The sequence below is a fragment of the Stigmatopora argus genome, chromosome 7, assembly GCF_051989625.1.
Source record: "Stigmatopora argus isolate UIUO_Sarg chromosome 7, RoL_Sarg_1.0, whole genome shotgun sequence".
In the NCBI taxonomy this organism is placed as follows: domain Eukaryota; kingdom Metazoa; phylum Chordata; class Actinopteri; order Syngnathiformes; family Syngnathidae; genus Stigmatopora; species Stigmatopora argus.
In genome coordinates, this window is record NC_135393.1 from 2,386,118 (window position 1) to 2,413,699 (window position 27,582).

The following is a 27,582-nucleotide window of genomic DNA, read 5'->3' on the forward strand; positions in this document are numbered from 1 at the left end:
GGAGTGTGCACGACACTGCTGAGGACGTTTTACGACACTGTGGTGGCATCTACAGTGTTATGCAATGGTCTGTTGGGGATGCGGGAGCACGGAGAGAGACAGGAACAGGCTGAATACGCTGGTAAGGAGGGCCAGCTCTGTTCTGGGCTGTACTTTGGACTCCGTGGAGGAAGTGGGGGGGCGGAGGATGCTGACCAGGATGATGTCCATCATGGACAGCACCTCCCACCCCCTGCATGAGTCTCTGGAGTCCCTCCAAAGCTCGAAGATGAGGATGATGTCCATCATGGACAGAACCTCCCACCCCCTGGATGAGTCTGTGGAGTCCCTCCAAAGCTCTTTCAGCAATAGACTGCTGCACCCTCATTGCAGGAAGCAGCGCTTCCGCAGATCCTTCCTCCCATCAGCTGTCAGGCTCTTTAACAAAACAAATGGCTGAGTGTTAAGACCTACTGTATGCATGCAAAGAAAATAATGTCATGGCTCTCTTAAGTTTCCAGTTATTTCTACAACTCTGATTTTTCTCTGATAGAGTGATTGGAACAGATACTTCTTTGTCACAAAAAAACATTCATGAAGATTGGTTCTTTTATGACTTTATGGTGAACAGAAAAAAAAGTGATCAAATCTACTGGGTCAAAAATTTACATACAGCAGCGCTAATATTTGGTAGCATGTCCCTTGGCCAATTTAACTTCAATTAGGCGCTTTTGGTAGCCATCCACAAGCTTCTGGTTGAATCTTTGACCACTCCTCGTGACAGAATTGGGGCAGTTCAGTTAAATTTGATGGCTTTCTGACATGGACTTGTTTCTTCAGCATTGTCCACAAGTTCTCAATGGGGTTTCAGTCAGGACTTTGGGAAGGCCATTCGAAAACCTTAATTCTAGCCTGATTTAGCCATTCCATTACCACTTTTGATGTGTGTTTGGGGTCATTGTCCTGTTGGAACACCCAACTGCGCCCAAGACCCAATCTTCGGGCTGATGACTTTAGGTTATCTTGAAGAATTTGAAGGTAATCCTCCTTTTTCATTATCCCATTTACTCGCTGTAAAGCACCAGTTCCATTGGAAGCAAAACAACCTCACAGCATAATACTACCACCACCGTGCTTGACGCTAGGCATGGCGTACTTGGGGTTAAAGGCCTCACCTTTTCTTCTCCAAACATATTACTGGGCATTGTGGCCAAACAGCTCGATTTTTGTTTCGTCTGACCACAGAACTTTCCTCCAGTAGGTCTTATCTTTGTCTATGTGATCAGCAGCAAACTTCAGTCGAGCCTTAAGGTGCCGCTTTTGGAGCAAGGGCTTCCTTCTTGCATGGCAGCCTCTCAGTCCATGGAGATGCAAAACACGCTTGACTGTGGACACTGACTCCTGTGTTCCAGCAGCTTCTAATTCTTGGCAGATCTGATTTTTGGTGATTCTCAGTTGAATCTTCACCCTCATGACCAATTTTCTCTCAGCAGCAGGTGATAGCTTGCGTTTCCTTCCGAATCGTGGCAGTGACAAAACAGTGCCATGCACTTTATACTTACAAAAAAATGTTTGCACTTTTGCTCTTGGGACCTGCAGCTGCTTTGAAAGGGCTCCAAGTGACTTTCCTGACTTGTTCAAGTCAAGGATTCGCTTTTTCAGATCCATGCTGAGCTCCTTTGACATTCCCATTGTAGCATTTGTGGGCGTTTGCATCCAATGAGCCCTATTTAAATGGCCTCAGACAAGTCACAAGCTGTAGTCACTCATAATCACTCAGAGAAGTTAAGAGGCCATGCTATGAAGCTCATTTCACTGACACAACTTTCTAAGTCACCAAAATTGCTAATTCGTGTTGCTGTATGTATATTTTTGACTCAGCAGATTTGATCACTTTTCTGTTAACCCATAATAAAGTCATAAAATAACCAAACTTCATGAATGTTTTTGTGACAAAGAAGTATCTGTTCCAATCACTATCAGAGAAAAATCAGTTGTAGAAATAACTGGAAACTCAAGAGAGCCATGAGATTATGTTCTTCACAAGTGTATGTAAACCTTTGACCACAACTGTATGTACACGTATGTGTTTGTGTTTATGTGTGTATATGTGTATATGTGTATATGTGTATATGTCTATGTGTGTATGTGTGCATGTGTGCGTGTATGTGTGTATGTGTGTATGTGTGTATATGTGTATATGCGTATATGCGTATATGCATATATATATATATATATATATTTCAGCAACACACTTATTTATTTATTAACTTACTTATTACCTATCTATTTATGTCTAAAATGCCTTTCCTATTTCTGCATCCTTTACTTCTTGCTACTGTGACAACGAAATTTCCCGAACATGGGATGAATAAAGTTATCCAATCCAATCCAATCATGATTGCATACTGACAATAACAAGCATTCAATTCAATTCAAATACGACATACACTTTCAACAAAAAGTTGTTCCGTGCGCTGAGACATACAATAAATCAAAGGCTGCAAAACATAAGGTTCCTCGTTCATGTGTCAAAGATTGAACGGAACATAAAGCACAGATCAAAGCTTAGTTGAAAGCGTCATTGTCATGTTCCATTTTTTCAAGCAAGTCACTCCAAGGTGGCAGACATCTCTTGGAGGACAAGGATTTCGACGAGCAGCTTGTTAGCTGGATTCATCAGCAACGTCAGCAGCAGCTCCGCGTTAGCAGCACGATGATCCAGAAAGAGGCGCACACTTTGTCCATTGGTGAAAACATTAAGGCAGGCAATGGCTGGTTGGAAATGTTTTTGCTCTGACACAACTCGGTTTTATTCCGCCCAACGACGACTTGTTAAAAAGATCCAGGTGTACATTCAGTAGTCTGTTGATTATTGAGCAGAGGCGTCGCATTCCGATCATACATACAGTAATCCCTCTAATATAACAGTTAATGTAGAACAGACATGGCCACCATTAAATATATATATCGTATTTACTCACATATAAGCCGCTTTTGTCGGACAAAAAAATGACTGAATTGAGGCTACGGCTTATATGCACATAAACACGACTTGCAAGAAACCTCCAATTTGACGGCGTCATGACGACGCCACACGATGACGCAACACGATGATGTGACACGATGGCGCGACACGATGACGCGACACGATGATGTCAGGACAAAATGGCACCCATGCGTGTGCCGTGACGTCATGACGCAAGCGAATGCCAATACAGTCATACCTCGTCATACGATATTCTCGTCTTACGACGGAAATTTCGATCGAATAATTCGCCCGAGATGCGATCAAAATTTCGTGATGCAACCAAGCCAGGTGGCTATGGCACTGTCTTTTTAGCATCTCGTTCGTGTATAAAATATATCTACGAGCACTGGGCGGACTTTGCATTTCCACACCCGGTTTTTCCCCCGCACTTTGGTCTACATTTACATACCAGGTAAACAACAATGGATCGGCAGAGTTTTGCAAAGAAAAGATCTGGAATATACACTCGGTAATCAGACACGGGGAAGCGGTAAGTTCCAAACAACTCTTGATGCGTTCGTTTTGAAGGCTCCAGCGGAACGTCGGAGTGGGGTCAACTCGTTACAAAGGTAAAAAAGATTAAAACAAAATTAGAATTCAGTTTTGTGTGAAGTTACATTAAACGTTGAGTGTCAGTATATATTAATCCAAGTTAATTTAAATTTGTTTGTTCGTTTACGAGTGCCGTGTATAAAGTCCCCCCTAACACCTCCCAACGCCTGTGTGTGTCGTTGCCTTCCCTTCCGCGAAATGGGTCTAATTTTACTTCTATTAAACACATTTTATTACTATTAAACCACTCGTTATTTATTACGTTGTCAATACATGGCGAATTAGAAGAAATAAAACATGTTTTACACGAGTGCGTCGTTGCCGTGGATAAAGACCCCCCCCAACACCCCCCCCCCCCCGCCTCCGTGTGTGTCGTTGCCTTCCCCTCCGCGAAATGCGTCTAATTTTACTTCTATTAAACCACTCGTTATTTATTACTTTGCCAATACATGGCGAATTAGAAGAAATGAAACATGTTTTACACGAGTGCGTCGTTGCCGTGGATAAAGTCCCCCCCAACACCTCCCCCCGCCTCCGTGTGTATGTCGCTGTCTACATCCCCGGCGAAATGCGTCTAATTTTACTTCTATTAAACACATTTTATTACTATTAAACCACTCGTTATTTATTACTTTGTCAATATATGGCGAATTAGAAGAAATAAAACATTTTTTCCAATCCAATATCCTGTTTTTGGAGTTTTTTTCAGAGGGTTGGAACGAATTAATTTGTCTTCCATTCATTTCAATGGGAAACGTCTACTCGAGTTACGAGAATCTCGTCATACCTAACCAAAAACCCTGGATGACCAATGAGACACAGGCACTCATCAAATGCCGTAACACCGCCTTTAGATCAGGGGACAAGATAAAATATAGAGCTGCCAGAGCTGAGCTGAAAAGAGGCATTAAAAAGGCCAAGGCAGCATATATTAAGAAAATTGAGGAGCACTTCACAGAAAATAACCCAAAGAAGATGTGGCAAGGAATACGACATATTACCAACTACAATAACAATAATGTCTGTTAACGCAGATGCCTCACTAGCAGAGGAATTGAACCGTTTCTTTGCCCGCTTTGAGACTGACAAATCAGACCCAGTCTCAACACCCCCACCAACACCCTGCAGCAATACACTGACAATCCGGGAACAGGAAGTGAGACTGGTAATGCGGTCTGTGAACACCAGGAAGGCTGCTGGCCCAGACGGAGTACCTGGGAAGGTGCTCAAAGCCTGTGCTGACCAGCTGGCTGGAGTCTTCACAAAAAAATTCAATTGTTCCCTGCAACAATCCATCATTCCATCCTGTCTGAAATCTGCCACCATTATCCCTGTCCCCAAAAAGCCAACCATTGACAGCATGAATGATTATAGGACTGTTGCACTCACGCCTGTGATCATGAAGTGCTTTGAAAAGTTGGTAGCCCGCCATATCAGGAATACAATCCCTCCTTCAATTGACCCTCACCAGTTTGCTTATAGAGCAAACAGGTCCACTGAGGATGCTATTGCCATTGCTCTTCATACAGCACTGAGCCACCTGGAACACCATGGGAACTACGTTAGGATGCTCTTCATTGACTATAGCTCAGCCTTCAACACCATAAAACCGGACATTCTGACTGACAAACTCTCCCACCTTGGACTATCCTCTTCAATCTGCTGCTGGATAAAGAAATTCTTGACCAACCGACCACAGACTGTTAGACTTGGTCCCCACCTCTCTTCCTCCATTACACTGAGCACTGGCTCCCCTAAAGGCTGTGTACTGAGTCCTCTTCTGTACTCCCTGTACACATACGACTGTACACCCACCCACCAGTCTAACGCCATCATCAAATTCGCTGACGACACCACTGTGGTCGGAGTCATCTCAGGAGGGGATGAGTCGGCCTACAGAGATGAGGTCAACAATTGTCTTTGTGGTGCTCGGTGAACAATCTCACACTGAACACCACGAAAACTAAAGAAATAATCCTGGACTTTCGCAAACACGGCACAGATCTGGCCCCACTCCTCATAAATGGAGTATGTGTAGACAGGGTCCAGTCCTTTAAATTCCTGGGGTCCAAGTCACGGATAAGCTCTCATGGTCTACAAACATCACGGCAGTAGTGAAGAAGGCTAAGAAACGACTCCATTTCCTCAGGGTACTTAGGAAGAACAACTTGGGCACCAAGCTTCTGATAACCTTCTATAGAACTACTGTAGAGAGCATCCTGCCTGGCGTACTGCATCACAGTGTGGTACGCTGGAAGCACGGCGGCAGACAAAAAGGCCATGCAGAAAGTGATTGACACTGCCCAGAGGATTGTCGGCTGCTCTCTGCTCTCACTGGAAGACATTGCCAGCCCTCGTTACCTCAGCAGAGCCAGGAACATCATAGGGGACCCTCACCACCCTGGTCACAATCTGTTCCAGCTGCTGCCCTCTGGCAGACGCTATAGGTCCCACAAAGCACGGACAAATAGGCTTAAGGACAGTTTTTTCCCCACATCCATCAGAACTCTAAATATGAAAAGATGTTTGGGTGGTGATCTGCCTTCTACTAGCTGACTGAAGGTAAGTGAAAGACAGTGAGAGGTAAGCGGCCTGTATCCATAACAGCAGAATGCCAAATTACAAGTCTGTAACTATCACTTAATTAGGTCTTTTGCCGAGTAAACGCAGCTTATGGAGAAGCACCACCAATTTCGTCACACGCAGTTTCTGGGTGTGATGACAAGTAGGCTTTTTTGTTGTTGATAATGACGACAGGGCCTATGTCCGATTATTATTATTATACGATCTCTGTCTCGGAACGGATTACGATCGTATGTCGAGGTACCACTGTACAGTCATTTATTTTAAAATTGAGAAAGGATAAAACGCTAAACTAAATTTATTTTGACGTCTATGAATGAAATTCATGAAAACAAAACTTATCTTTCATAAAACGCGAAACGTTCACGTCACTTCTCGCTCGGGGCATGACCATCTGAGTGTGGTCGGTGCGCAGCCATCTTAGTGAGGTCGGAGCGCTGCCGTCTACATTTTTTTCGCCAGATGAGAGTAGCCTTGATTTTGAAATAATACTAAATTCTACCTTTATTTTTTTTCATTTAAGTTCTTGTTCGAAAGTGAAAACTATTGGAGTAATATAAACCATCGAAATTATTGAGATATAATAATAATAATAATCGGACATAGGCCCTGTCGTCATTATCACAACACAAAAGCCTACTTGTCATCACACGCAGAAACTGCGTGTGACGAAATTGATGGTGCTTCTCCATAAGCTACGTTTAATCGGCAAAGACCTAATAAGTGTAAGTTACGGACTTGTAATTTGTCATTCCGCTGTTGAGGATACAGGTCGCTTACCTCTCGCTTACCTCTCACTGTCTTCCACTTACCTTTCCTCAGTCAGCTAGTAGGAGGCAGATCACAAACCAAACATCTGTTCATATACCGCAGAGGGGAATGTGTGTTATGTTAGCGCGAGTTTAGATTTCTGATGGATGTGGGGAAAAAACTGTCCTTAAGCCTATTTGTCCGTGCTTTGTGGGACCTATAGCGTCTGCCAGAGGGCAGCAGCTGGAACAGATTGTGACCAGGGTGGTAAGGGTCCCCTATGATGTTCTTGGCTCTACTGAGGTAACGAGGGCTGGCAATGTCTTCAAGTGAGGGCAGAGAGCAGCCGACAATCCTCTGGGCAGTGTTAATCACTTTCTGCATGGCCTTTTTGTCTGCCGCCGTGCTTCCAGCGTACCACACTGTGATGCCGTACGCCAGGATGCTCTCTACAGTGGTTCTATAGAAGGTTCTCAGAAGATTGGTGCCCAAGTTGTTCTTCCTAAGTACCCTGAGGAAATGGAGTCGTGTCTGAGCCTTTTTCACCACTGCCGTGGTGTTTGTAGACCATGAGAGCTTGTCCGTGACGTGGACCCCCAGGAATTTAAAGGACTGGACCCTGTCTACACATACTCCATTTATGAGGAGTGGGGCCAGATCTGTGCCGTGTTTGCGAAAGTCCAGGATGATTTCTTTAGTTTTCGTGGTGTTCAGTGTGAGATTGTTCACCGAGCACCACGAAGACAAATTGTTGACCTCATGTCTGTAAGCCGACTCATCCCCTCCTGAGATGAGTCCGACCACAGTGGTGTCGTCAGCGAATTTGATGATGGTGTTAGACTGGTGGGTGGGTGTACAGTCGTAGGTGTACAGGGAGTACAGAAGAGGACTCAGTACACAGCCTTGAGGGGAGCCAGTGCTTAGTGTAATGGAGGAAGAGAGGTGGGGACCAAGTCTAACAGTCTGTGGTCGGTTGGTCAAGAAGTCCTTTATCCAGCAGCAGATTGAAGAGGATAGTCCAAGGTGGGAGAGTTTGTCAGTCAGAATGTCCGGTTTTATGGTATTGAAGGCTGAGCTATAGTCAATGAAGAGCATCCTCACGTAGTTCCCAGGGTGTTCCAGGTGGCTCAGTGCTGTATGAAGAGCAATGGCAATAGCATCATCAGTGGACCTGTTTGCTCTATAAGCAAACTGCTAAGGGTCAATTGAGGGAGAGATTGTATTCCTGATATTGGATTGGATAACTTTAGTCATCCCGTATTCGGGAAATTTCGTTGTTCCAGTGGCAAGAGGGTGAGGATGCAGGAATAGCAAAGGCATTTTAGACATGAATAGATGGGTAATAAGTAGGTCAAGAAATAAATACATGAATAAATATACAATTAAATAAGCGTGTTGCTTAGCACATATATACATACATACATACACATAAATGTAGATGCATGCATACGGTAGGTCTTAACACACAGCCATTTTTTTGTTAAAGAGCCTGACAGCTGATGGGAGGAAGGATCTGCGGAAGCGCTCCTTCCTGCAATGAGGGTGCCGCAGTCTGTTGCTAAAGGAGCTTCGGAGGGACTCCACAGACTCATGCAGGGGGTGGGAGGTGCTGTCCATGATGGACATCATCCTGGTCAGCATCCTCCGCTCTCCCACTTCCTCCACAGAGTTCAAAGGACAGCCCAGAACAGAGCTGGCCCTCCTGACCAGCTTATTCAGCCTGTTCCTGTCCCTCTCCGTGCTCCCGCATCCCCAACAAAGCACTGCATAAAACACTGTAGATGCCACCACAGTGTCGTAGAAAGTTCTCAGCAGTGTCCTGCACACTCCAAAGGACCGTAGACTCCTCAGTAGGTAGAGGCGGCTCTGGCCCCTTTTGTACAGGGCATCTGTGTTTGTGGACCAGTCTAGTTTGTTGTTGAGGTGAACACCCAGGTACTTAAAATTCTCCACGATTTCAATGTCTGTACCCTGGATGTTCACCTGAGTGCTCTGTTGAGGATTCCTCCGAAAATCGATGACCATTTCCTTTGTCTTACTGGTGTTGATGTAGAGGTGGTTTTGCCTACACCAGTCAACAAAGGCTGTGATGACTCCCCTGTACTGCAGGTCGTTCCCGTCCGTCACTCGTCCAACAATAGCGGTGTCGTCAGAGAACTTCTGGAGGTGGCAGGTGTCTGTATTATGTTTAAAGTCCGATGTGTAGAGGGAGAAGAGGAGTGGAGAGAGCACTGTCCCTTGTGGGGCCCCCGTGCTGCAAGCTACCACATCAGACGTACAGTCCTGGAGTCTCACATATTGTGGTCTGTCAGTGAGGAAGTCGATGATCCATGCGGCTAGGTGGTTCCTTACTCCAGCCTCTTCCAGTTTCCCTCTCAGTAGAACCGGCTGAATGGTGTTGAACGCACTGGAGAGGTCAAAAAACATCATTCTCAGCGTGCTTCCCGCGTTCTCCAGGTGTGAAAGAGACCTGTGCATCAGGTAGGTGGTAGCATCTTCCACACCAATGCCTGGACGATAGGCGAACTGCAGAGGGTCCAGCTCTGCATTCATCAGGGGGCTGAGGTGATTGAGGATGATTCTCTCCAATGTCTTGATCAGGTGAGAGGTTAATGCTACTGGCCTGAAGTGGTTTGGCTCCCTGGGGTACGCAGTCTTAGGAACTGGGACCACGCAGGAAGTTTTCCACAAGGTGGGGACCTTCTGCAGACTGAGGCTGAGGTTGAAAATATGCAGAATCACTATACCAAGCTGATCCGCACACTCTCTCAGTAGTCTGGAGCTGAGGCCGTCTGGACCGGTAGCCTTCCTTGCCTCGATCTTCTTGAGCTGTTTTATCACCTGATCGACAGTAATGCAGAGACCGGTGGAAGAGGGGGAGGAAGAGGAGGAGGAGGAGAACGAGGGGGGAGCGTTGCTTCTGGTCTGGGGGGTCAGGGGAGTGGGGGCAGGACTGAATCTGTTAAAGAACTGATTCAGTTCATTGGCCCACTCCCTGCCACCGGACTCCGGGTCTCTCTTGCTGTTGCCTCCATGGCCCGAAATGGTCCTCAAGCTCCTCCAGACCTCTTTGGTGTTGCCTCTCTGGAGTTGGTTCTCCAGCTTCCTCCTGTAGATGGTCTTTCCCTTCCTTATCTCTCTCTTCAGCTCCTTCTGGACCATTTTCAGGCTCTCTTTCTCCCCAGACCTAAAAGCCCTCTTCTTCTTGTTCAGGAGGGCCCTTAGATCCCTGGTGACCCACGGCTTATTGTTGGAGAAACAACGGACCTTCTTGGAGGGTACAATGTTCTCAACACAGAAGTTAATATAGTCTGTGATGCAGTCGGTCAAGCTGTCAATGTCATTAGCATGTGAATTGCACAGCACCTCCCAGTCAGTGGTCTCAAAACAGTCCCTCAGTACCATGCTGGTCTCCTCGGTCCATCTTTGTATGATCCTCGTGGTAGGTTTTATTTTCCTCACCATAGGGATGTAGGTGGGGATCAGATGGACCAGGTTGTGGTCTGAGCGGCCCAGTGGGGGGAGGGGGACTGAGCTGTATGCCTCCTTTGTGTTGGCATACAGCAGGTCCAGAGTTTTTTGTTCCCTGGTGTGGCACTTCACAAACTGAGTGAAGGTGGGGAGAGTAGAAGCCAAGGGAGCATGGTTAAAATCACCAGAGATAAGAAGGAGAGACTGGGGGTGTGACGTTTGCAGCCGGGACACAGTGGCGTGAAGCAGCTCGCGGGCGACTGTCGCATCGGCCGAGGGACGTATATACGCAGTTATTATGATAACGTGCGAGAACTCCCGGGGGATGTAAAACGGCCTGATGCTAACAGCTACTAGCTCGATATCTCGAGTGCAGAGTCGCTCCTTCACAGTAATGTGCCCGGGGCTGCACCATCTACTATTAATAAAAACAGCTAGTCCCCCCCCTTTCTTCCTACCGCTCTCCTCAGCATCTCTGTCCGCCCTCACCAGCTGAAAACCGTCCAAGGAGACGAGAGAGTCCGGAATTAGTTCATTCAGCCAGGTCTCCGTGAAGCACATAATGCAGATATTCCGATATTGTCGTTGTTTGGTCAGCGCCGTTAGCTCTTCCATCTTAATGGGGAGAGATCTTACGTTCCCCATAATAATAGATGGAATGCTGGGTCTGAAGCGTCGCTTTCTCTCCTGACATTTTCGTCCAGCTCTGCATCCTCTTCTCTTCCTCTTTAACTCCGCGGGGAGGTCCAGGTCCAGGTCCAGGGGAATCCAGGTGTTGCGTAGCGCTAACAGCTGATCCTTTGTGTAAGACAGCGGAGGCATGGCTGAGTGGGTCAAAATATAATGTCCAGAATTCCCAAAAGATAAACTAAAGTAATAGCTCAAAGACTGCCTCTCGCACAACTTGAGTCTCGGAGTAGAGTCTTGAAAGTAAAGTTTTAAAACATTAAAGTTTGGAATATAATATATAAAGCAAAGTAACAAGTAAAATCTTAAGAGACAATAAAATGTTAAAATAAAGGATAAAAAAGCTCTAAAAAAGCCCTAAAAACACAGAATACGAGGGAGGGTTTAGGGAGCCACTGCAACTAGCAGCCGCTTTTAACGGCGCCTATGATGATATGGCGGGCTACCAACTTTTCAAAGCACTTCATGATCACAGGCGTGAGGGCAACAGGCCTATAATCATTCATGCTGCCAATGGTTGGCTTTTTGGGGACCGGGATGATGGTGGCAGATTTCAGACAAGATGGAATGATGGATAGTTGCAGGGAACAATTGAAAATATTTGTGAAGACTCCAGCCAGCTGGTCAGCACAGGCTTTGAGCACCTTCCCAGGTACTCCGTCTGGGCCAGCAGCCTTCCTGGTGTTCACGGACCGCATTACCAGTCTCACTTCCTGTTCCCGGAACGTCAGTGTATTGCTGCCGGGTGGTGGTGGGGGTGTTGAGACTGGGTCTGATTTGTCAGTCTCAAAGCGGGTAAAGAAACGGTTCAATTTCTCCGCTAGTGAGGCATCTGCATTAACAGACATATTATTGTTATTGTAGTTGGTAATATGTCGTATTCCTTGCCACATCTTCTTTGGGTTATTTTCTGTGAAGTGCTCCTCAATTTTTTTGGTATATGCTGCCTTGGCCTTTTTAATGCCTCTTTTCAGCTCAGCTCTGGCAGCGCTATATTTTATCTTGTCCCCTGATCTCAAGGCGGAGTTACGGCATTTGATGAGTGCCTGTGTCTCATTGGTCATCCAGGGTTTTTGGTTAGGAAAAACCCGTATTCGTTTATCTGTAGTGACGTTGTCAATGCAGTTTTTTATGTAAGAGAGTACAGAGTCCGTGTAGTCCTGGAGGTTGTCGTGTACAAAAAGTTCCCAGTTGGTGCGGGAAAAACAGTCCTGCAGCTGAGAGAGTGCGTTGTCGGGCCAAGTTTTTATTATCATTATTTGTGGCGTTGTTTGCCTCCGGAGTGGAGTGTAAGCGGGGGTGAGAGATAGGCAGAGGTGATCTGATCCAGCTAGGTGAGGGAGGGAAGTGGCTTTATTATTTTGACATTAGAAGCAATATGGCCTCCACAACATTTTAAACTTCTGGTAAGAAAATTGTAATTTCTGTAATTAGAAAGCATCAGGTTCTCATCACGATGGACTTTATTTTTTCAAATTGAAAAATTTGATATTTTGCATTTAGAAAGACAGGCATATTAACTTCCTCATATTGACCCTAATAATGTGCTTTTGATTCATACAGTATCTCAGAAATACCACTTGTGATGATTTTTCTTAAGATTTTCCCTCCAAAGTAACACATTTGTACTCACTATTAAAACCATGAACATGGAGGGGAAAATTGTGAATCAGGGGCCGCTTATACGCGAGAAATTGTAAAATTCAAACATTTCAAGGCAATTTTCAGGGTACGGCTTATACGCGTGGGCGGCCTATATGCGAGTAAATACGGTATATAGATTATATTTAGATATTAATACATTACAGTCTTTTGATATGCTTATAGCTGTAATATTTAATAAATATACTTGTTTTGATAATTGTACTTGTGTATTTGTATTTCTGTATAGGCGCGAAAAAATGTATTGTGGTAGTAATAATGGGGGTGATCCTACTTCGCGGTTTTCCGTTTATCGCGGAAACCGAGATATTCGAGGGATTACTTTACGCTACTTGTTCCAGCCCATAGCCTTCGAAACTTCAGGTGTATGTGGGGACTCCACTTTGAAGTTTCTGTTAGAAGTAGGTTCCCGGCTCGTGGCTGTTTCAAACGAGCCACGCGAGTGTCAATGGCTGTTACAGCGCATTTCTCTAGCAGTGTGCCGCGGCAACGCATACAGTGTCCTCGACTGTGTGAGGAAGGTGTGAAGTTATGTGTTATGTGTCATCTTTACGCCCGACCGGGAAAAAGTCGCCGCCGTGACGCTGGAAGTAATTAACATTTTTTTACTTAATATAATTTGGATTTTTACTAAGTAATTTCACATTCATAATTTGGATTTTTATTAAGTAATTTCACATTTATACGCAAGTTCTATTTTAACCGACGTTAACCGAGATATTCGAGGGATTACTGTAAAGGGGAGTCAGAACGGACTGTGAGAACTGTACCTGCTTCCTCTGCCTATCCTATGGACAATTCCCATGGTCTCCTAAAATTTGCCTTTGCTTTATAAACTTTAGTCCGGGAAGTCTAAACAAAAATGATCCAGACCACCTTGCAGTGCCAGGAATCTAATCTGGGAACTGCACCTGCATCCACCACAGACTCCACAAGACTTCCAGACCATGTTTTGACTATTGACATCTCACTTGTATTTTCACCCCTCCCTTTTGACCTGAGATGTCCATGTAACTACTTGAATGTAATAAAACAACATAAAAGACAAAGACGTGTAAGGTCAGAATGAAGTCAGGAAGATCTCTCAGCGGTCGTTCTGCTTGCAAGTGAAAATTCCAGAAGACTGTCTTTTCCTCTTTATTTGTACCTGTAATGTCTAATGGGAAACCTGACATATAGTAATAATCCTTTTAAAGTGCAGTTTTGGGATTAATTGAGTCAAATCAAATCGTGATACAAATCATATCTCCAGACATAGGGCAATACACACCTAGTATCTGTCATCGAATATTATATCTTACTAGGATGACATCTCTGTAATGTGTATAGTAAAGTTTAGCAGTTTCATTTGCAAAAGTTAGTTATCTTAATGTCCTTGTTCGCACTCCGGTCTGACTCCACTGACATTGAATGGGTGCACTCAAATTAACAAGTTTCTCTTTTTACATAAACATCGTGTTCTAATAAGCGTTATATTTTGTGAACAGACATCCTAACCCAGAGAATCAATCCTGTTGAAGTGTTAAACAAGTCTAGCAAGCAGCACGCAATCATACTCATCTGCTAGTGTCAATATGGCCAAGTTATTGAACAACTCTAGATTCTATAATGTGAGTAACATAGCATTGGAGGCTCAGTTTGAGTTAACTTCCCAATTTAAGAGTAAGCCTGATATTTGACAAATATAGAAAAGACAACTTTCCCTGCAAGTACAAGACTATGACTGGTTCACAATGCTGCGCTGGTCACATTTAAAATAGGTCATGCACCCTCTAAAATTTAGCTTAAGATCTATGTTTTTGGTGTGATGGTTGAAGATTCCCGTTCAGTAAAAAAAATATATTGTGAATGTAACCCTCCAATGCATACTGCAAAGTATTCTGCCTCAATCTGGAAGATATTGCATTGGTATTGTGCCAAAACAAATCACCAACATACTCAGAAAAGTACCAAGTATCTATCCCATAGGATAGAGCATTTGTTAAAGGTCATTTGGAACATCCAGAGTCTTGGTGCCCTGCTGGATTTTTACCATGGCCAAACATTCCCCTGTTCCTCGTTTCCACGTTGCTCTGGTGACCGACTCAAAGTGGATGTCCTACTGTGACAACTCAGTGTTTTGTGCATATCTTTTTAAAAGACTGCCTGGCCATCATTTTTAGATTATTTTTGTGTTCTAAAGACAGAAATATAATAATATGAAGAAATTGACTCCTGATGGTTAAGATGGAAATTTGATTTTACAGGTGATGATCATCAGTTGCTGCTTGAAGCCTCAAAAAGCACAGAGATGTAACAAAGACTCAAATGCACACATTTGCGAGCAAGCATCTGCTTATCAGTTTATGAGAGTAGGCGTTCTCAAAGAAATTCTGTCAGGAGCGATCTTAGGGCATCAAGCATACAGATTAATTCCAAGGATGAAAGTAGATCTATCATTAATATTTGGGCAACCCTCCCAAATGGAGCAGCTACAGAAAAAAATCATGAAGATCCTGCTGAAGTTTGAAATAACCATTGCAAATCGATGAAAAAAATGCAATCGTTTTAAGATCTCATTAGCAGCTTTCCACAAAATGGAGGGGTGTTGGGAAATGCATTTAATCGTTCAATAATTGAACATAATAATGAAATAATTACGGTTTCATTTAGATGCGTATAAAATGATATCACTTTTTTGTTTTAACGAAATATTTGAAGAAGTATTCAATCAATTCAAATTAGTCTCAAGTGTCTTCCTGTACTTACGTACTCAACTGTATAAACTCAAGTCACAAGGTCAAAAATGAACATCACCAATATTTCCCATCAATCAGTGGGACTGGTAAAACTTTTACTTTTTTAAGTTCATTGTTACGGCTGTCAGCCTGGGTTTACATTATGTTGTGGGCTGTATTGTTTTTGTGTTTGGTTTTGTTTTGCAGTTGCCTGGAGCTGTGGCTCCACACCTGTGGCAGAGGCCTGCCCAGGCAAACACAGCTGTGACGACTTCCCACTCATCCCTCCTCCAATCACGGTCCACATCCTGTCCTTAGTTAAACCCTCCTATTTTGCAGTTCTGGGCTCAACTGTCTGGCATGCAGGTGCTAAGGCAGTGGAGTCCTTACTTGCTTTAGAAGGCACCATTGTCTAAAGTTAAGTATGTATTGTTTGCCCTAGCTTCACCTTATTTGTGAGTACTATATTCATTGTTATATTGAGTGTTTATGTTTTGATAAATGTAATTAGTTGGGCTGCATAGGGGGACTTTAGATAAGTTTAGACACCCCGGGGTATCCATATAGTTGTTTGCACTTATTCATGTAGTTTATTTCTGTGTCTAGACTTTTATTCCATCAGTTCTCACAGTGGCAGCCTTAGGCCTTATTTCCTGTATTTTGAGGTGTTCATTTGAACACCTGTCTGGGGGGGTGTTTTTTTACCTTTTTCATTTAAGGGTGCCACTATAGTATCTTTTGCTTCCCCTATGTTGTCCCGTAGTCCCGGTTTTCTGTTGACTTTGGTGTAAATAAATTATCATCTAATGTTAATTCCCTTGTGTGTCTGTCTCCTCATTGGCCGGGTTTTACTGCTGTGGTAGTTGCGACTCCCTGGTACATCTTACCACCAGGGGGAGTCGTAACATTCATATTTCTAGAGACGTTAAGAAATGCTGAGTGAAAAACAGCTGTCGCTTTGGGGGAAAAAGTGGTTAAAAGAGAGAGGTGAAATCGAAACAGAGAGGAGCCGTTATACAATATGAAACAAGAAGATTCTTGGTAAAAGCTGCCAATGCGCACCAATTATCCAGCGGCGGAGAATGAGAACATGATTCAAAGCTTTATTTGAAATAAAAGTACTCAAACTGTGATGAGTAATTTCTCCCCCAGCTCTGCCTAAACAAAAATAATCATATATGGAAAGTGCAGGAAAAGCACAAAAAAATGAGCAGCAGAAAAAAAAGAGGTAGTACGAGAAACTCAGTCAAATTAAATTTCAAGCGCTCTAATTATTTTTACCTTTTTTCTTACGCTGGAGTCACAGCTAACTAGTTCTCAAAAGCCTAAAAGAAAACAGGCTCGGGTTGGCAAATCTGCTTCGAGGGTCTGCATCCAAACCTTTTTTGCCATACATATAAAAAATTAAGCAAAAAAAAAAATCTCTTGAAGGAAAGGTCACACAAATCATCTTGTTCTTCTTAGCTTATATAAAAAAAAAAGATTAATTGGCTCATAGATGACACAAATTCGTTTTCCATTTATTTTATGGGATGGGACTATTAGGTTTCACAGTAGTGATGCTATTCATCTCTTTAACTAATTTATCTGCATGTAAATTATGTCTATTGTATATTCCAAATTATTTTTTTAATGCAATTATCATATATCTTCTAGTCAGCTGTAATACATTTAATTGAAATAGAAAAGCACAATTAAGATGTATCATCTTGTCTTAAAGTGTATCATCTTTTCTTAAGGAGGAAATTGAAAGCTAATCACTCTGTTCTACTTTTAAACTGTACTCAAAACCTGTTTAAGGATATGCATTGATCAACCACTACTAGGTAAAAACATTAGGAATAGCCTTTTTGGTTTTGAATATATATTAATCCAATATATTAAAATGATTCAATAACATTGACTTAAACTTCCAAAAAATAAAAAACAGTTGCGTGAAGATTGAGTTAGTCGGTCCAAGCCTGGTCTATATTGGTCTGACCTTAAATACAACCTGCAATCTGAGCACCAGAAGCATATAATATACAAGTCTCCTAATGTCGGAAGACTGGCATAAAAGTAACCAGAAAGAAAAGGAGGGACTAAGAAAGAAAGAGAAGTCACGCGAAGGAAGAAACTGATCAACACATACAGTAAGTTGTTTTTGTTTTGTTGCTAAAGATGGAGAGGTAGGGAAGAAAAAAATACATGCCGGACGGACACAAGATTTAAAGCTACATTTACTGACTATAGAAAAAATAATTTTAAAAAACTGAGCGCCTGGCCAATCAGATAAAAGAGATTATACATGTTTTAGAAAGAAAAAAAATGTTTTCAGTGTAGAATTAGTCAGCATGTCAACAATAGCCACAGCACGAATTATTTGTTATGGAGTGTAACTATAATACGACATACAGTCGTACCTCTACTCCTCTACTTACGAAACTAATTGGTTCCAGAACTTTTTTTGTAACTTGAACATTTTGTAAGTAAAGGTGTACTTTATTAAATTCTCCAATTCGTTCCATGGTCCTCACACAACTACCAACTAAACCCTTTTAAATTGGTCAAAGTGTCCCAATTTTGTATAAAAGATGTGAGAAAACACACAAAAATGAGATCTTAAAATAAATAAAGCTAAGGAAAATTTGCCCTGCGCCGCTGAAATAGTTCCCTCCGCAGCCGTTATGTGATACCCGTGTTTGTCCGCCATATGGCGGCAAGAGCCTGTTCTACCACGGCCGAAAGCCATCCACTTTGTAGTACTACATTTTAGACTTTTACATGTGCCCTGTGTGCGTGTGAGAAAATGTGCCGCGTTGCATTTGTACGGTTTTTAATCGCTTAATAAGGGGAATTGCAATCATTAATAAGGGGAACATTTAGCTGATGTGGACAGGTATGTAAGAGAGAATCTTGAAACATGGATAGTAGTTGTTGTGAGGGAGCCAATTGAAATGAATTGAATGCTTTTACAGTAATACCTTGACATACGAGTGCTCCGACATACAAGTAATTAATTTGAGATACGAGTAAAATTCAGAGCAAATATTTACCTTGAGATACGCGACAAATTTTGAGATACGAGCAGGCGCGAGAGGCTGCTTATGATTTTAGCGCACGGTCTTTCTCGCCGCAGCTCCCTCGTGCAAAGATCTCTATGAGCACTGGGCGGAGCGTTGCATTTTTTTGTTTTTTCTTGCGTTAGTCAGTGCAGAAGTAAGGGAAAAACATGGGTCCCAAGCAAGTCAGTGCAATGAAGGGTAGTGCGCAGAAAAGCCGCACAATGACAATCGATATTAAGCACGTAATAATCGAAAAACATGATTAGTGTACGCGTGAAAGGGCTAGCTCGCCAACACATATGGAAAAGCAGGAAGTTCGCCTCGAAAGCCGCGGTTGAACACACTAACCTCTTTGCCTTGGTTATTGCACAAGAAAGTTTAAATTTAGTGTAACGTAAGATTAAAACTTTTAAAAAGTGTGTGTGTATAGGAATCTAAGTTCATTTAAGTGAAATTTAAAGTTTATGTTGCGTTACGAGCGCATCGGTCAAGTCTCTCTCTCTCTCCCATCCGGAAGACATTAAACTTGTATCTCAAGGTATGACTGTATTGTCATTGTATGACATAGAATGAGTGATGAAATGAGAGCCAGTAGAGGGGAGGTGATGTTCTAAAGTGAGAATCAACGCATCCGTGACAATATTTTCAAAATAAAATACGGAAATGCATTTACTTTTTGGGGGATTTTATAACTTGGATCTTGGATATTTACATATCTCGAGGCACTCATTTGCATATAAAAAATTCGTAACCTGAATATTTCGTGCCTAGAGGCATTCGTAAGTAGAATAACTGTATAATTCGATTAAAGTTTTCATTTTTTGTTATACACAATCAATTCAAAATCAAACCAACTGTGCTAATCAAACAACTATGGGCAAACCTGTTAAAGCTCAGGCTAACAGTACCTATATGCATAGGCATATGCAAATACATAGAGTAATCCCTCGAATATTGCGGTTAATATAGACCAGACACGGCCACGATAAACGAAAAACCGCAAAGTAGGATCACACCCATTATTATTACCACAATACATGCTCTACTTGTTTTGAACCTATGTAGAAATACAAGTGCATGTGTTATTAACAAGTACACGTATAATTAACAAAAAGTGTATATTTAGAACCAAAAGATAGTACTTGCGCTATAAAAAATTCTCTTTTGAAAAATGGGTTAGATGAGAAATGAAAATTTCAGTTACACGCATAGCACAGCAAACGTGTATACAATTATGTACAGGTATATGGAAGCAGGAGTATGCCTTTTAGGAAAAAGTCAGGAAAACTGACGGTCAATTTCAAAAGAATGGATGGCGAATTTTACCTATTTAAGCAATGTTTGGTGTTATCTTTGTTAAAACATTGTAAACCAAAGTGCAAATATGACGAAAATAAAAACTCACAAAACAGCGATGCTGTTACGTAGTTCATGCAACTAACTTCAAGCGGAAATGACCAAGCGGAATCACTGGATTGTGCATTGTAGAAGGTATGGATTTTTCGAATCTGCAGCGTAATGCTTAAAACTACCACAAGAGAACATCAAATTAACATATTTCTGGGCAGGCATACTCATCGATAATGCTTGCAAATGCTCAAAGCATGAGTTTACACACTTAGAGAAGTTAAAGAAATTCAATCAGTCGACCGCCGTTTCCGGCCATCATTAAAAATGTCAACTCTCCACGATGCACTGTTTGGACGAACGTAGCGTGAGAATGTTAACATAAAACATCCATCCAGAAATCACGCTTTATCTATTCTATAATCCTTAGAAAGTGTGATTTATGGATGCATGTGTGTGTGTGTGTGCACCTGGAAACTCGCTGGCGGAAATTCTTCCGAAAATGACGTTTGTAAATGACGTGGAAAGGCGTCCTACCTTACAACTAATCTATTCTATTAGGGCCCGACAGTCGTTTCTGGCCACCAGAAAAAAAATTCTACTCTCTACGATGCATGGTTTGGACAAACGTAGCGAGAGAATCCTAACATAACCACACACACATGCATAGATCATGCTTTATAAGGATTATAATATATTACAACTACAGACGCTCCCCTACTTACGAACATTCAACTTACGAACAACGGTACATACGAACATGTCTGCAAATTGCGTTTAAGTCCAAAAATGTTCGCAAGTCCAATTTTGTATTTTGCGCCTTTTTCGGAGTAGTACTTCTTTCCGCCGCTAATACCGACGCCTGGCGCTGTGAGAGCTCAGCTCACCCAGCATCTACCTTCTTCTTCGTTGCAATGCGGAAGTGCGTGAATGTATCTCCAGTGTGCAAAGAACCTTTTTCATTTGTATCATTAAATATCTCATGCATCCAATATTGAATATGGTTGGTAAAAAGCTAAAGGCTTCTATTGAGGGAGTTGCAAGGAAGAGGCAAGCCATTTCATTTGAAACGAGTGGCAATAATAACGAAGCTTGATGCGCGTGAGAGTGGTGAGCGTTGCACATTCAGTACCATTTATAAACAGAAAGATCGAGCAGCAGGACCCAAATATTGAACGTTGCACAAAGTTTGCAAATCAATTGAATGATGCCATACAGTGCTACCGCATCATTTATGATGAAAAAAGAAGAAAACTGTGCAATCGTCATTAGGTCGCTTCTTTTGGCCAGTTTCTAATACATAAATCTCTCTCTCTCTCTCTACAGTACTGTACATATTCTCTCCATTTTATTTAAAAAAAAAAATTCAGTACAAACCAATGCGTGTTACTTACAAAAGCCTTAAACATACAAATGCACTTATATAAACCTTCAATATACTTATATCGGCCTTAAACATACAAATGCACTTATATAAACCTTCAATATACTTATATCGGCCTTAAACATAAATTATAATACAAAATATAGCACTGAATCAACTTACAAACAAATTCAACTTATGAACAATCGCTCGGAACCAATTGCGTTCGTAAGTAGGGGAGCGTCTGTATAAACATATCAAAACACTAATGTTTTCATATATAAAATAATACAAAAAAAATCTGGTTAATATTTGAAATCCCCCCTAAAAAATAACAGGTTGGTGATTGTAATCCAAACCTAAACTATAGTACAGGGTCTTGGCTTTGGTTCGGATGATGTTTGTATCCAGATGAATGTTTTTCCCCCTAAATTCTGAGACCCAGACTTATAGGGAATTCTCCATATTGACGAGGATTTTATTCCTCGTGGTTACCATGGTCATCATCTTCCGTCTTTTCTTTGCCTCAATTAAAGCCTTGGATTGTACTGGACGCTTGTCAGCCATTTTCCGTGGTGGTGTATAGTTGTAAAATCTAAACAAAGAAAGCTGGAATTCTCTCGAAGTAGATGCTTTCTCCGTACGCAATGCTAAACGCTACCCGCAGGGAACAACAAAGACCAGGCCGCGTGTACCGCAGCTTTATTTATATACAATGTTTTCTTCTTCTGTGGTATCGTTGGTGCTTTTTAACCAATCATTTCAGCACAGAAGAGGCAGTACCGACATTTTTCACCTTTTTCATTGCCATTTCCATCTGTCTTCCGGATGCACTTTTATTTTTAATAGAAGAAGAAAAAGTGAATTCGCAATAAATGAAGTTGCGATATTTTATCCCATCTCATTTTCCGCTTTACCCGAAGCCGGGCCGCAGGGCCAGCAGCTTCAGCAGCGAAGCCAAAACTTCCCTCTCCCCAGCAACTTCATCCAGCTCTTCCCGAAGCACCCCTAGGCATTCCCCCAGCCTGGAGACAGTCTCCCCAGCGTGTCTGAGGTCGGCCCCATGGCCTCCTCCTGGTGGGACATGCCCTGAACACGGGAGGCATCCAGGAGGCTTCCTGTTCAGAGGCCCGAGCCAACTCATCTGGCTCCTCTCGTTTCGGAGGAGCAGCGGCTTCACTCCAAGTCCCTCCCGGATGACCCAGCTTCTCACCTTATCTCTAAGGGAAAGTTCAGACATCCTGCAGAGGAAACTCATTTCGGCCGCTTGTATCCGGAATCTCGGTTCTTTCGATCATGACCCACAGCTCGTGGTCATAGATGGGAACATAGATAAACCGGTAAATAGACGGACCGGTGCAGAGTCCAAATCACTGCAGATACTGCGCCGGTCCGCCTGCCGATCTCCTGCTCCATTCTTCCCTCACTCGGTAAAAAGACCAAGATACTTAAACTCCACCACCTGGGGAAGGACCTGATCCCTGACCCGGAGAGGGCATGCCACCTTTTTACGACTGAGGACCATGGTCTCAGATTTGGAGGTGTTGCTTCTCATCCCGACCGCTTCGCACTTGGTTGTGAATTCTTCCAGTGAGAGTAAGAGAAGACAGCCTGATATAACCAACAGAACCACATCATCTGCAAAAAACAGAGATGCAATACTGAGGCCACCAAAGCGGATCCCGTCAACGCCACGGCTGCACCTAGATAATCTGTCTATAAAAGTTATGAACAAAATCGTGACATAGAGAAGCCCTGGCGGAGTCCAACCCCCACTGGAATCGGATCCGACGTACTGCACGGACCAGACTCTGACATCAGTCATAAAGGGACCGAACCCGCGTATCAGGGGTTACGGAACCCCATACTCCCGGAGTACCCTCCACAAGACTCCTGGGGGACATAGTTGAACGCCTTCTACAAGTCCACAAAGCACATGTAGACTGGTTGGGCTAACTCCCTTGCCGCCCCGAGGACCCTGCTGAGGGTGTAGAGCTGATCCACTGTTCCACAGCCAGGACGAAAACAACACTGCTCCCCCTGAATCTGGACCATGCGGGCCATCCTCTCCAGTATCGCGGAATCGACCTTCCCGGCCGGGGGAGCTGAGGAGTGTGAATCCCCTATACAGTGGTACCTCGAGATACGAGCTTAATCTGTTCCGGAACTGAGCTCGTATGACGAGGTTCTCGTAACTCGAACGAACGTTTCCCATTGAAATGAATGGGAAACAAATTAATTCGTTCCAACTATCTGAAGAAAACACCAAAAACAGGATATTGGATTGGAAAACATGTTTTATTTCTTATAATTCACCATCTATTAACAAAGTAATAAATAACGAGTGGTTTGATAGTAATAATGTGTTTAATAGGAGTAAAATTAGACACATTTCGCGGAGGGGAGAGAACAACACACACGGAGGCGGAGGGGGGGGGGGACTGTTCGGGGTGACTTTCTCCACGGCAACATTGCACTCTTAAACGAACAAACAAATTTAAATTAACTTGGATAACTAAAAAAAACAGACACTTAACCTTTAATGTAACTTCAAACAAAACTAAATTCTAAATTAGTTGTAATCTTTTTTACCTTACTTAGTTCTACGGGTTGACACCACCTGGCCGCTCCGCCGAAGTCTTCAAAACGAACGCATCAAGAGTTGTTTGTTTTTGTCTACCCTTCAAAATATTTCGATAATGTCGCATACAAATGTCATCATAATACGATGATGTGCGACCACTTGCCAGTTTGTCAGGGTGAATCGTTTCTATAAAATCCGAAACCTCTTGCTACTTCGCGAGCATGTCTTTGATATCTTTTGTAGCCGCCTCTTCCACCGCCTCCTCGCTACTAAGTTCCGGCAACAAATGTTCACGCTCCTGTAGGTCGATTAAATCCTGTGTCATGAGTTCTTCGTGGTGTTCGGCGATTAGGTCATTCACATCTGCCTCATCAAGTGCTCTTTCCAAAATTCACGAAGGGTTAGCTCTGTGTCATCTGTCACATCGAAGCCTTTCTTGAATAAATTGTACACCAGTAGTGGCTTAATTTTACAGTCACCGCTGGCATTAGCACACAACGCTAGCGTTAAGCGGTCTTTCATAGGTTTGTGTCCCGGTAATGCCTTCTCTTCTGCCACGATGAATGTTCGCCTGGGCATTTTTTTCCAAAAAAGACCAGTTTCATCGCAGTTGAAAACTTGCTGGGGGTGTAATTTTCCTGGGCGATAATCAAGGCAAATGTCTTGATAAATTCCACCGCAGCTTTCGAATTGCAACTCGCTGCTTCTCCGTGTCGGATTACAGAGTGTATTCCAGATCGTTTTTAAAATTTTTCGAACCAGCCATGACTCGCTTTAAATGTTTGTGAAGTTGTTGAAGGCTCTCCTTTCGTTGATATCAAATCTATGTAAATTCGGCTGGCTTTTTCACAAATGGTAGACTCGGCCAGGCTATCTCCTGCTAATTGTTTATCTTTTATCCACAATAAAAGAAGGTTCTCCATCTCGTCGTGAATGTCACTGCGCCGGTGGGAAATGATAGATAGTCCTTTGGTCGGCCTCTTCTCCTTAATTGCGTCCCTCTGCTTAAGGATGGAGGATATGGTTGACGTATTCCTCTCGTATTGCCGAGCGAGCTCGGTAACACGTACCCCACGCTCATGTTTTTCAATTATTTCGCGTTTCATGTCCATTGTCAACGGTCGCCTTTTCTTAGCAAAACTTTGCCGATCCATTGTAATACGTATTGTTTACCTGGTATGTAAATGTAGACCAAGTGGGGGGAAAACGGGTGTGGAAATGCAAAGTCCGCCCACCAGTGCTCGTAGACATATTTTTTACACGAAAGAGATGCAAAAACAAAAAAATGCCATGGCGACCTGGCTTGGTCGCATCATGAAATTTTGACCGCATCACGGACGAATTATTCGATCGAAATTTCCCCCGTAAGACGAGCATTCCGTAAGACGAGCATTCCGTATGACGAACGGTCGTATGACGAGGTACCACTGTAATTGGAACACACCCTCCGGTCCCCCTTTTTAAAAAGGGGGACCACCACCCCGGTCTGCCAATCCAGAGGCACTGTCCCGGATGTTCATGCGATGTTGAAGAGGCTTGTCAACCAAGACAGCCCCACAACATCCAGAGCCTTTAGAAACTCCGGACGGATCTCATCCACCCCCGGGGCTTTGCAAAGAGGAGCTTTTTAACCAACTCGGTGACTTCTACCCCAGACATGAGAGAGTCCGCTCCAGAGTCCCCCAGCTCTGCTTCCACATGGGAAGGCGTGTTGGTGGAGTATAGGAGATCATCAAAGTATTCGGCTCGCTGATTCACAACATCTTAATAATAATAATCGGACATAGGCCCTGTCGTCATCATCAACAACAAAAAGCCTACTTGTCATCACACCCAGAAACTGCGTATGACGAAATTGAAAGCCTTGAGCCTTGAAAATCTTGAGCCAAGGTGGACCAAAATTCCCACAAAGCCACCCGGAAGTCGTTTTCCATGCCCTCACCGAACTCCTCGCATGCCTGGGCTTTTGCCTCGGAGACGAACAGAACCCTGGGGGCCAAAAAGGCCAGGCGTTCCCAGCAGACCGTCACGAAACGTTTGGGTCTCCCGGCCCACACGGGCATCCGCCCCCACCATCGGAGCCAACTCACCACTAGGTGGTGATTGGTTGACAGCTCCACCCCTCTCTTTACCCGAATGTCCAAGACATGCGGCCGCAAGTGTGATGGCACGACAACAAAGAGGATCATCGAACTGCGGCCTAGGGTGTCCTCATGCCAAGTGCACATATGGAAACCCTTATGCTTGAACATGGTGTTCATTATTTTCAGTCCACGACGACAGCATAAATCTAACATAGGTAGTGAGCCCATGTGAGGGGTGACCCACGTCGCCTCTTCGGGCTGTGCCCGGCCCGGCCCCATGGGTGTATGCCCTGACACCAGGAGCTCACCTTTGTGCCCCTCCTCTGGGCCTGGCTCCAGAGTAGGGGCCCAGTGACCCGCGTCCGGGCGAGGGAAATCATAGTCCATTGGTCTTTCTCGTCTTAAGAGGTCTCCTGAGCCATTCTTTGTCTGATACCTCACCTAAGACCAGTTTGCCATGGGTGACCCCACCAGGGGCACAAGGCCCCAGACAACATAGCTCCAAGAATCACTGGGACACACAACCCCCACCACAATTAGGTGATCACTCATCAGGGGGGGTTTCTTGTTGAAGCCGTGAAGTGAAGAAGGATCACAGTAGCAGCATTCAAAGCCTTTGCTTGAATATGCTCTCAAAAGGGTGTTGATTATAGCTAAACCTGAACTAAAATGAGGATTAATGAAAGTAATAGTCCTCAAAAGTCTGGTACACAGAGCTTCAATTAGGATTTTAACTAACTGTATTTTGCGTCCAATATCAACAATATAGATGCATATGTTCTTTTTTTTATTTTTTTTAAACCTTTTGAATTCCAGAAGAGCCACCTGATGGTGTAGCGGTTCACTCGCCTGAGTTAGGTGTGGAGAGGCGTGGGCTCGATTTTCACTGGTGATGGTATGATTGTGAGTGCAAATGGTCGTTTGTCTCTCTGTGTGCCCTACTGTAAGGGTTATTAATCTTACATCATTATATATTTGCTGGCAATGAAGAATGCTTTACTTAGGGTTATTAACATTAAAAAAGTCACTTTAATACATCTGCTTTTAAAATGCTCGCTCCTGAGTGAACCTAAACAACGTGAAGGTCACTCCCCTCTGCAGCTGGACTTCTCAAAACTATTGTTCACACCGAAACATGGAGCTCCCTTGGGATCCGGAGGACTTTCAATTGTTTTGAGAAACATTGACTTCTGAAAGTGTGGTTCACATCAAGCTCCCTTGGGAAGATACGGATACTTTCAATTGTTATGAGAAACATCGGGTTCTTCATGTCTGGCTCACACGAGCTCCCTCGGGAAGATCCGGCAGATCTTCAATTGTTTTACTTTCACTTTAGCATGTCACACACATACACACACACACAGTTTACAAGAAATTACAATTAATATACTAATAGTCTCGATAAAAATTATGTGCAATGGCTTGTAGGTGCTGTTTGCATAGTCATCTGTGAGAGATGATAATCGAATATCGATATACATCCAATCCAAACATCCCCTACATGCGATCGTTAATAAATTAAACACTTTAGCATGTCACATATACACACACACAGTTTACAAGAAATTACAATTAATTAACTAATAGTCTCGATGTGTCTGTTTGGCAAGCTGTCTGGTTTACAAGAAATTACAATTAATATACTAATAGTCTCGATGTGTCTGTTCGGCGAGCTGTCTGAATGATCTGGACAGAGATGCGTCAGGATCGATTCTCTCTTGCAAGACC